The following is a 10,051-nucleotide window of genomic DNA, read 5'->3' on the forward strand; positions in this document are numbered from 1 at the left end:
TGGTTTTAGGTGGGGACATACACAATCGACTATATAAAATCACTTTCTAAAAATTTGACTTCTATAAATTCAACCTAATTTCGTAGTGTAGACACACCCTTAGGAAGGAGTAATGTACTGGGACATCCCTAAGAGACACCTCAGGCAGACATCAAAGATGTCAAAGTCAAGGTTGTGTGGCTGTGTTTTGTGAGAATCACCACCTTAACTGTACATTTCCTGGATCTCTGACATTTATATTGTGAGGTTTCAGAGTAGCAGCCGTGCTAGTCTGTATTCGCAAAAAGAAAAGGAGTACTTGTGGCACCTTAGAGACTAACCAATTTATTTGAGCATAAGCTTTCATGAACTTCAGCTCACTTCATCGGATAAATTCAGTGGAAAATACAGTGGGGAGATTTATATACACACAGAACATGAAAAAATGGGTGTTACCATACACACTGTAACAAGAGTGATCACTTAAGGTGAGCTGTTACCAGCAGGAGAGTGGGAGGGGGGGAACCTTTTGTAGTGATAATCAAGGTAGGCCATTTCCAGCAGTTGACAAGAACGTCTGAGGAACAGTGGAGGGTCAGGGGGAATAAACATGGGGAAATAGTTTTACTTTGTGTAATGACACTTCCACTCCCAGTCTCTATTCAAGCCTAAGTTAATTGTATCCAGTTTGCAAATTAATTCCAATTCAGCAATCTCTCGTTGGAGTCTGGTTTTGAAGTTTTTTTGTTGAAGAATTGCAACTTTTAGGTCTGTAATCGAGTGACCAAAGAGATTGAAGTGCTCTCCAACTGGTCTTTGAATGTTATAATTCTTGACATCTGATTTGTGTCCATTTATTCTTTTACGTAGAGACTGTCCAGTTTGACCAATGTACATGGCAGAGGGGCACTGCTGGCACATGATGGCATATATCACATTGGTAGATGTGCAGGTGGTTTTTCTTCTTATCATAGAAAGATAAGGTCCCTTCCAACCCTAAGAGATTATCTAGTCCATCCCCCATCCCCTTGTGCTGAGGAAGGATCAAGTTAACCTAGCCCTGGTCTACACTAGGACTTTAGGTCGAATTTAGCAGCGTTAAATCGATTTAAACCTGCACCCGTCCACACAGTGAAGCCCTTTAATTCGACTTAAAGGGCTCTTAAAATCGATTTCCTTACTCCACCCCTGACAAGTGGATTAGCGCTTAAATCGACGTTCCCAGCTCGAATTTGGGGTACTGTGGACACAATTCGATGTTATTGGCCTCCGGGAGCTATCCCAGAGTGCTCCATTCTGACCGCTCTGGACAGCACTCTCAACTCAGATGCACTGGCCAGGTAGACAGGAAAAGAACCGCGAACTTTTGAATCTCATTTCCTGTTTGGCCAGTGTGGCAAGCTGCAGGTGACCATGCAGAGCTCATCAGCAGAGGTGACCATGATGGAGTCCCAGAATCGCAAAAGAGCTCCAGCATGGACCGAACGGGAGGTACGGGATCTGATCGCTGTTTGGGGAGAGGAATCCGTGCTATCAGAACTCCGTTCCAGTTTTCGAAATGCCAAAACCTTTGTGAAAATCTCCCAGGGCATGAAGGACAGAGGCCATAACAGGGACCCGAAGCAGTGCCGCGTGAAACTGAAGGAGCTGAGGCAAGCCTACCAGAAAACCAGAGAGGCGAACAGCCGCTCTGGGTCAGAGCCCCAAACATGCCGCTTCTATGATGAGCTGCATGCCATTTTAGGGGGTTCAGCCACCACTACCCCAGCCGTGTTGTTTGACTCCTTCAATGGAGATGGAGGCAATACGGAAGCAGGTTTTGGGGACGAAGAAGATGAGGAGGAGGAGGAGGTTGTAGATGGCTCACAGCAAGCAAGCGGAGAAACCGGTTTTCCCGACAGCCAGGAACTGTTTCTCACCCTGGACCTGGAGCCAGTACCCCCCGAAACCACCCAAGGCTGCCTCCTGGACCCAGCAGGCGGAGAAGGGACCTCTGGTGAGTGTACCTTTTAAAATGCTATACATGGTTTAAAAGCAAGCATGTGAAAGGATTACTTTGCCCTGGCATTTGCGGTTCTCCTAGATGTAGTCCTAAAGCCTTTGCAAAAGGTTTCTGGGGAGGGCAGCCTTATTGCGTCCTTCATGGTAGGACACTTTACCACTCCAGGCCAGTAACACATACTCGGGAATCACTGTAGAACAAAGCATTGCAGTGTATGTTTGCTGGCATTCAACCAAAATCCGTTCTTTCTCTCTCTGTGTTATCCTCAGGAGAGTGAGATATAATTCATGGTCACCTGGTTGAAATAGGGTGCTTTTCTTCAGGGACACATTCCTGCTGGGCTGTTTGCCTGTGGCTGAACAGAAATGTTCCCCGCTGTTAGCCACGGGGAGGGGGGAGGGTTGAGGGGGTAGTCACGCGGTGGGAGGAGGCAAAATGCGACCTTGTAACGAAAGCACATGTGCTATGTATGTAATGTTAACAGCAAGGTTTACCCTGAAAGAGTGTAGCCACTGTTTTATAAAATGTGTCTTTTTAAATACCGCTGTCCCTTTTTTTTTCTCCACCAGCTGGATGTGTTTCAATGATCACAGGATCTTCTCCTTCCCAGAGGCTAGTGAAGCTTAGAAAGAAAAAAAAACGCACTCGAGATGAAATGTTCTCCGAGCTAATGCTGTCCTCCCACACTGACAGAGCACAGACGAATGCGTGGAGGCAAATAATGTCAGAGTGCAGGAAAGCACAAAATGACCGGGAGGAGAGGTGGAGAGCTGAAGAGAGTAAGTGGCGGGCAGAAGACAGGGCTGAAGCTCAAATGTCGCGGCAGCGTGATGACAGAAGGCAGGATTCAATGCTGAGGCTGCTGCAGGACCAAACCAGAATGCTCCAGTGTATGGTTGAGCTGCAGCAAAGGCAGCTGGAGCACAGACTGCCACTGCTGCCCCTCTGTAACCAACCGCCCTCCTCCCCAAGTTCCATAGCCTCCACACCCAGACGCCCAAGAACGCGGTGGGGGGGCCTCCGGCCAACCAGCGACTCCACAACAGAGGATTCCCCAAAAAAAAGAAGGCTGTCATTCAATAAATTTTAAAGTTGTAAACTTTTAAAGTGCTGTGCTTAATGTGCTGTGTGGCATTTTCCTTCCCTCCTCCACCACCCCTCCTGGGATACCTTGGTAGTCATCCCCCTATTTGTGTGATGAATGAATAACGAATGCATGACTGTGAAGCAGCAATGACTTTATTGCCTCTGCAAGCGGTGATTAAAGGGAGGAGGGGAGGGTGGTTAGCTTACAGGGAAGTAGAGTGAACCAAGGGGCGGGGGGTTTCATCAGGGAGAAACAAACAGAACTTTCACACTGTAGCCTGGCCAGTCATGAAACTGGTTTTCAAAGCTTCTCTGATGCGTGCCGCGCCCTCCTGAGCTCTTCTAACCGCCCTGGTGTCTGGCTGCGCGTAACCAGCAGCCAGGCGATTTGCCTCAATCTCCCACCCCGCCATAAACGTCTCCCCCTTACTCTCACAGATATTGTGGAGCACACAGCAAGCTCCACAGGCCAGTCAGCCTCACCTCAGTTCCTGGAAAAATCATGGAGCAGGTCCTCAAAGAATCAATCCTGAAGCACTTGCATGAGAGGAAAGTGATCAGGAACAGCCAGCATGGATTCACCAAGGGAAGGTCATGCCTGACTAATCTAATCACCTTTTATGATGAGATTACTGGTTCTGTGGATGAAGGGAAAGCAGTGGATGTATTGTTTCTTGACTTTAGCAAAGCTTTTGACACGGTCTCCCATAGTATTCTTGTCACCAAGTTAAGGAAGTATGGGCTGGATGAATGCACTATAAGGTGGGTAGAAAGCTGGCTAGATTGTCGGGCTCAACGGGTAGTGATCAATGGCTCCATGTCTAGTTGGCAGCCGGTATCAAGTGGAGTGCCCCAAGGGTCGGTCCTGGGGCCGGTTTTATTCAATATCTTCATAAATGATCTGGAGGATGGTGTGGATTGCACTCTCAGCAAATTTGCGGATGATACTAAACTGGGAGGAGTGGTAGATACGCTGGAGGGGAGGGATAGGATACAGAAGGACCTAGACCAATTGGAAGATTGGGCCAAAAGGAATCTGATGAGGTTCAATAAGGATAAGTGCAGGGTCCTGCACTTAGGACGGAAGAACCCAATGCACAGCTACAGACTAGGGACCGAATGGCTAGGCAGCAGTTCTGCGGAAAAGGACCTAGGGGTGACAGTGGACGAGAAGCTGGATATGAGTCAGCAGTGTGCCCTTGTTGCCAAGAAGGCCAATGGCATTTTGGGATGTATAAGTAGGGGCATAGCGAGCAGATCGAGGGACGTGATCGTTCCCCTCTATTCGACATTGGTGAGGCCTCATCTGGAGTACTGTGTCCAGTTTTGGGCCCCACACTTCAAGAAGGATGTGGATAAATTGGAGAGAGTCCAGCGAAGGGCAACAAAAATGATTAGGGGACTGGAACACATGAGTTATGAGGAGAGGCTGAGGGAGCTGGGATTGTTTAGCCTGCAGAAGAGAAGAATGAGGGGGGATTTGATAGCTGCTTTCAACTACCTGAAAGGGGGTTCCAAAGAGGATGGCTCTAGACTGTTCTCAATGGTAGCAGATGACAGAACGAGGAGTAATGGTCTCAAGTTGCAGTGGGGGAGGTTTAGATTGGATATTAGGAAAAACTTTTTCACTAAGAGGGTGGTGAAACACTGGAATGCGTTACCTAGGGAGGTGGTAGAATCTCCTTCCTTAGAGGTTTTTAAGGTCAGGCTTGACAAAGCCCTGGCTGGGATGATTTAACTGGGAATTGGTCCTGCTTTGAGCAGGGGGTTGGACTAGATGACCTTCTGGGGTCCCTTCCAACCCTGATATTCTATGATTCTAAGCAGTAATAACAGTGGGAATATTGGTTTCGCTGAGGTCTAAGCGAGTCAGTAAACTGCGCCAGCGCGCCTTTAAACGTCCAAATGCACATTCTACCACCATTCTGCACTTGCTCAGCCTGTAGTTGAACAGCTCCTGACCACTGTCCAGGGTGCCTGTGTACGGCTTCATGAGCCATGGCATTAAGGGGTAGGCTGGGTCCCCAAGGATACATATAGGCATTTCAACATCCCCAACAGTTATTTTCTGGTCTGGGAATAAAGTCCCTTCCTGCAGCTTTTGAAACAGACCAGAGTTCCTGAAGATGCGAGCGTCATGCACCTTTCCCGGCCATCCCACGTTGATGTTGGTGAAACGTCCCTTGTGATCCACCAGAGCTTGCAGCACTATCGAAAAGTACCCCTTGCGGTTTATGTACTCGCCGGCTTGGTGCTCTGATGCCAAGATAGGGATATGGGTTCCGTCTATAGCCCCACCACAGTTAGGGAATCCCATTACAGCAAAGCCATCCACTATGACCTGCACATTTCCCAGGGTCACTACCCTTGATATCAGCAGATCTTTGATTGCATGAGCTACTTGCATCACAGCAGCCCCCACAGTAGATTTGCCCACTCCAAATTGATTCCCAACTGACCGGTAGCTGTCTGGCGTTGCAAGCTTCCACAGGGCTATCGCCACTCGCTTCTCAACTGTGAGGGCTGCTCTCATCCTGGTATTCATGCGCTTCAGGGCAGGGGAAAGCAAGTCACAAAGTTCCATGAAAGTGCCCTTACGCATGCGAAAGTTTCGCAGCCACTGGGAATCGTCCCAGACCTGCAACACTATGCGGTCCCACCAGTCTGTGCTTGTTTCCCGAGCCCAGAATCGGCGTTCCACAGCATGAACCTGCCCCATTAGCACCATGATGCATGCATTGTCAGGGCCCATGCTTTCAGAGAAATCTGTGTCCATGTCCTGATCACTCACGGGACCGCGCTGACGTCGCCTCCTCGCCCGGTATCGCGTTGCCATGTTCTGGTGCTGCATATATTGCTGGATAATGCGTGTGGTGTTTAATGTGCTCCTAATTGCCAAAATGAGCTCAGCGGCCTCTATGCTTGCCTTGGTATGGCGTCCGCACAGAAAGAAGGCGCGGAACGATTGTCTGCCGTTGCTCTGATGGAGTGAGGGGCGACTGATGACACGGCTTACAGGGTTGGCTTCAGGGAGCTAAAATCAACAAAGGGTGTGCCTGTACATCAAGGAGTATTTCAGGCAGGACTGCACGGAGGGTTCCAATAAGAAATGGTGCACCAAAGTTATCGTTCTTATTGGAACAAGGAGGTTAGCCTGGCCTCTGATTGATACATGGCTAGATTAACCTCGCTGCGCCTTCTCTGTGACTGACTGCAGTGTGATCTAGACAGGGGAGGAGGAAAATGAGTCCAAAACAAATCTGGTCTATGTCTTGTTCTGACCCACTCCATCGATCCTTTACATCTTTGGCTGGCGGCAGACAAAAAAGGCGCGAAATGATTGTCTGCCCTTGCTTTCAGGGGGGGAGGGAGGGTGGGAATGGGGTCCTGACGACATGTACCCAGAACCACCTGCGACAATGTTTTTTGCCGCATCAGGCATTGGGATATCAACCCAGAATTCCAATGGGCAGCGGAGACTGCGGGAACTGTGGGATAGCTACCCACAGTGCAACGCTCCAGAAGTCGACGCTTGCCTCGGTACTGTGGAAGCGCTCCGCCGAGTTAATGCACTTAATGCACTTTAGAGCATTTTCTGTGGGGACACACACACTCGAATATATAAAACCGATTTCAAAAAAACCGACTTCTATAAATTCGACCTAATTTCGTAGTGTAGACATACCCCTAGACTGTCCCTGGCAGGTATTTCTCCAACATGTCTTTAAAAACCTCCAGTGATGTAGATTCCACAACCTCCCTTGGAAACCTAGTAAAGAGCTTAACTACCCCTAGCGTTAAAACAATTTTCTTAATGTCTAACCTAAATCTCCCTTACTACAGATTAAGCCCATTAATTCTTGTCCTACCTTCCACAGACATGGAGAACAACTGATTATCGTCTTCTTTATAACAGCTCTTAATATTTGAAGACTTAGCAGGTCACCCCTCAATCTTCTTTTCTCAAGACTAAACAAGACCAGTTTTTTTAACCTTTCCCCATAGGTCACTATAATAGGCTATACCTCTCTAGCATCTTCCTTGGGGAGAGGGTGGATACTGCTACAGCCTCAGATTCTAGGTCAGAGCCCTCCCACGGTGCTATTCAGGACGTCTGGCCCCCTTACTGGGGAAGCTAAAGTAGTCCAAACAGTCTATATGCTTCCATAGCCCTCGAAAGTCAGTCCTAAGCCTTCAGGAAACCAAAGAGAAAAACAGAGAAGGGAAAAGTACCAATCCTTCTTCTTTCTGAAAGGGCCTGGGCAGGCAAGGCTCTCAAGGCATTTCCCCAGTCAGCAACCCATAAGAATGCTCCTAATATGGGTCACACCAAGGGTCCATCTAGCCAAGTATCCTGTCTTTTAACAGTGGTCAGTGCCAGATGCGTCAGAAGGAATGAACAGAACAGGGCATTTTCTGAGTGATCCAACCCCTTTCACTCAGTCCCAGCATCTGGCAGTCAGAGGCTTAGGGACACCCAGAGAATGGGATTGTGTCCCTGACCATTGTGGCTAATAGCAATCAATGGAACTATCCTCCATGAATTTATCTAATTCTTTTTTTAACCCAGTTACACCCCTGGCCTTCACAAAATCCCCTGGCTGACTGTGTTTTGTCTGAAGTACTTCCTTTTCTTTGTTTTAAACCTGCTGCCTATTAAGGAACAGGGCTCACCCAATGAAATTATGTTATACGAAGGGGTAAATAACACTTCCATGTCCGCAGGTTCAGCCGATCGCAGCTCCCACTGGCGGCGGTTCGCCCCCATTGGCCTGGAGTGGCGAACCGCGGCCAGTGAGAGCTGCAATCGACTGAACCTGTGGACGCGGCAGGTAAACAAATCGGCCCGGCCCAGCCCACCAGGGGGCTTACCTTGGTGGACTGCAGGCTAAAGGTTGCCAATCCCTGACTTAGACTTACCCAACCACAGTATAAGGGCTAATGCTAGTAAAGTGCTTTGAATATGCTAACCATTCAAATGTTAATCATTAGTAAGCAAATTTCCCTCCTATTTTGCCAATAACTTCATAGTAGAATAATTTTAAAGGGTACATTTACTTGTCATTGTTATGTTGTTGCTTTACTTTTTGCATTTCTCCCAAGACAAGGAAATATCAGTGAAGACCATTTCTCTTTTGTTTATAGTTGATTTCCTTTTCCCATTGCTGCACTATATATGAGTTGTCCTTACACATATATTGCAGTGGATTGCTTATTTGTCTCCATGGGAATTCTTTCTTTAATTCATAGAAACATTTATACCAGTGATATTCAGACTACGGCTCACAAGCCACAAATGGCTCTTTAATGTGTCTCCTGGCGCTCTCTGCAGAACATGATATTAAAACACTATGTGATTTAATTATTAACCAGCCAAGACGCTTTTATTATGTTGTTAACCAATTATATTATCAGCTTGCACTCAGTTACTAACTTATATACTGTGAGAATAATTTTATATATAAAGATTTCCCTTGTGTTTAAATATGAATAATACTACAGTAAATGAAACAATGAAGTCACCCAAAAGAGCCATAGTGTAATGTTGATGGCTAATTTGGCTTCTGAACCACTGAGGTCTGAGCATCACTGATTTATACTATTCTTGGGTTTTGAAGGAACTTAGTTTTCAGAGAGTCTAAACTCTGCACCAAATCTGAGGCGACAGCTTCCTCTAAATACACACCCCGTCGCTTTTCTGAAGTCAGACTGACAGCCCACTCACTTCACACCCCAAACTCCTGATGAGACACCGCAATGCAAAGCCACCGCAAATTCACAGCTGGGGCTGATCCCAGTACACACGCACGCACGCACACACACCCCGGGGGGTGGCGCTAAGCCCCAAACTACTTCACAACTCCAAAGCAGGTGCTCAGAGAGGCGCCTCTCCATTTGCACGCTAGAAATCCAGAGCGACGCAAACAGGGCTTCGCAGGCACGCCGCAGCTGCCAGCGCGCACAGCGCGGCGCGGGCTCGTTACCGCAGCCGCTCGCGCGAGGGGAGCGCGGCCGGCCGGCAACGGGCCTCGCGCTGGAGCTTCGGCCCCGGCTCCGGGAGCTTTTACGTGCTTGGCCCGTGCAAGGGCGGCATGGGGCGGGAGCGGTATTGCCGAGAGGGGGCCGGTATTACTGCCCCCCCGCCCCGCCCCGCTTTCTGCCCTGGGCCCCGTTGTTTCGCTCGCGGGAAGGGCAGGTCGCTCCTTGGAGCCGGGCCACGGGGCGGTGACCCGTGACGGGCCCAGTCCCCAGCCGGGCCGGTTCTGGGAAGCTCCGGGACTGTGACCGCCCCCCCGCCCCCGGCTACCGCCTCAGATCCCCCGGGGGCGGGGGAGGGGGGCGCGGACCGGGCCGCTCCTCACCTGCCTCCGCCGCGGTGCCAGTACCAGCCCGCATCCCGTGCCGCCGACCATAGAGACGACGGCAGAGCGGCCGCCTCCCACCACCGAGACCCCGGCGGAGGGATAGAGCGACCCCGCCCCCCAACCACACCCGGGGGGGGCCCCCTCTGCGCTCCCTTCCCCCGCCCTTGCCTCGTGGGGCTGGAACCCCCGTTCCGCACGCGCCACCCCCGCCATCCTCTGCCCCGCGCGCGGGGCCGGGCTGGGCCCCTCCCACCCCCCGCCGCTCTGTGGGACGGAGGGGGGGTTAACCCCGCCCGTAGCCCCGGGAAGGTGTCAAGGCCCCTGTCCCGCCCCACAGCCCCCCCCCCCCCCCCCGGGCACCGTCTGAACGGGCTCCGTGGCAGGGTTGCTTCTGGCTGCCTGCGGTGCGGGCCTGCGCTCCCCCGGGGCCAGCCTCCCCCAGGGGCCACAATCCCAGAGGTTGTCACGGTGCCCGCTAAAGCATGCAAAGAAGCGTGGCGCCCCGTAGCCTGATCGCGTCCCTGAAATTATCCAGTCGGCGGCACCCATTAGGAATTATTTGGCCAAACAATTCTTTGTCTCCCCAGACTTGAATTTTAATCAAATAATAGTTGATAAT

The 10,051-nt window shown here is 50.2% G+C and overlaps 1 protein-coding gene across 2 annotated transcripts in view; it reads right to left on the bottom strand.

Annotated features, from left to right (window-relative positions):
• Positions 1–9,536, bottom strand: part of B4GALT4 (beta-1,4-galactosyltransferase 4) — a 103,057-nt gene extending 93,521 nt beyond the window's left edge. For both annotated transcript variants that reach the window (XM_078848326.1, XM_078848327.1), the window contains exon 1: positions 9,430–9,536. The gene's annotated coding sequence lies outside the window, so the exon portion shown is untranslated. The remainder of the gene's footprint in view (positions 1–9,429) is intronic.
• Positions 9,537–10,051: the final 515 nt, after the last annotated feature.

The sequence above is a fragment of the Lepidochelys kempii genome, chromosome 1 (genome assembly GCF_965140285.1).
Source record: "Lepidochelys kempii isolate rLepKem1 chromosome 1, rLepKem1.hap1, whole genome shotgun sequence".
NCBI classification, from domain to species: domain Eukaryota; kingdom Metazoa; phylum Chordata; order Testudines; family Cheloniidae; genus Lepidochelys; species Lepidochelys kempii.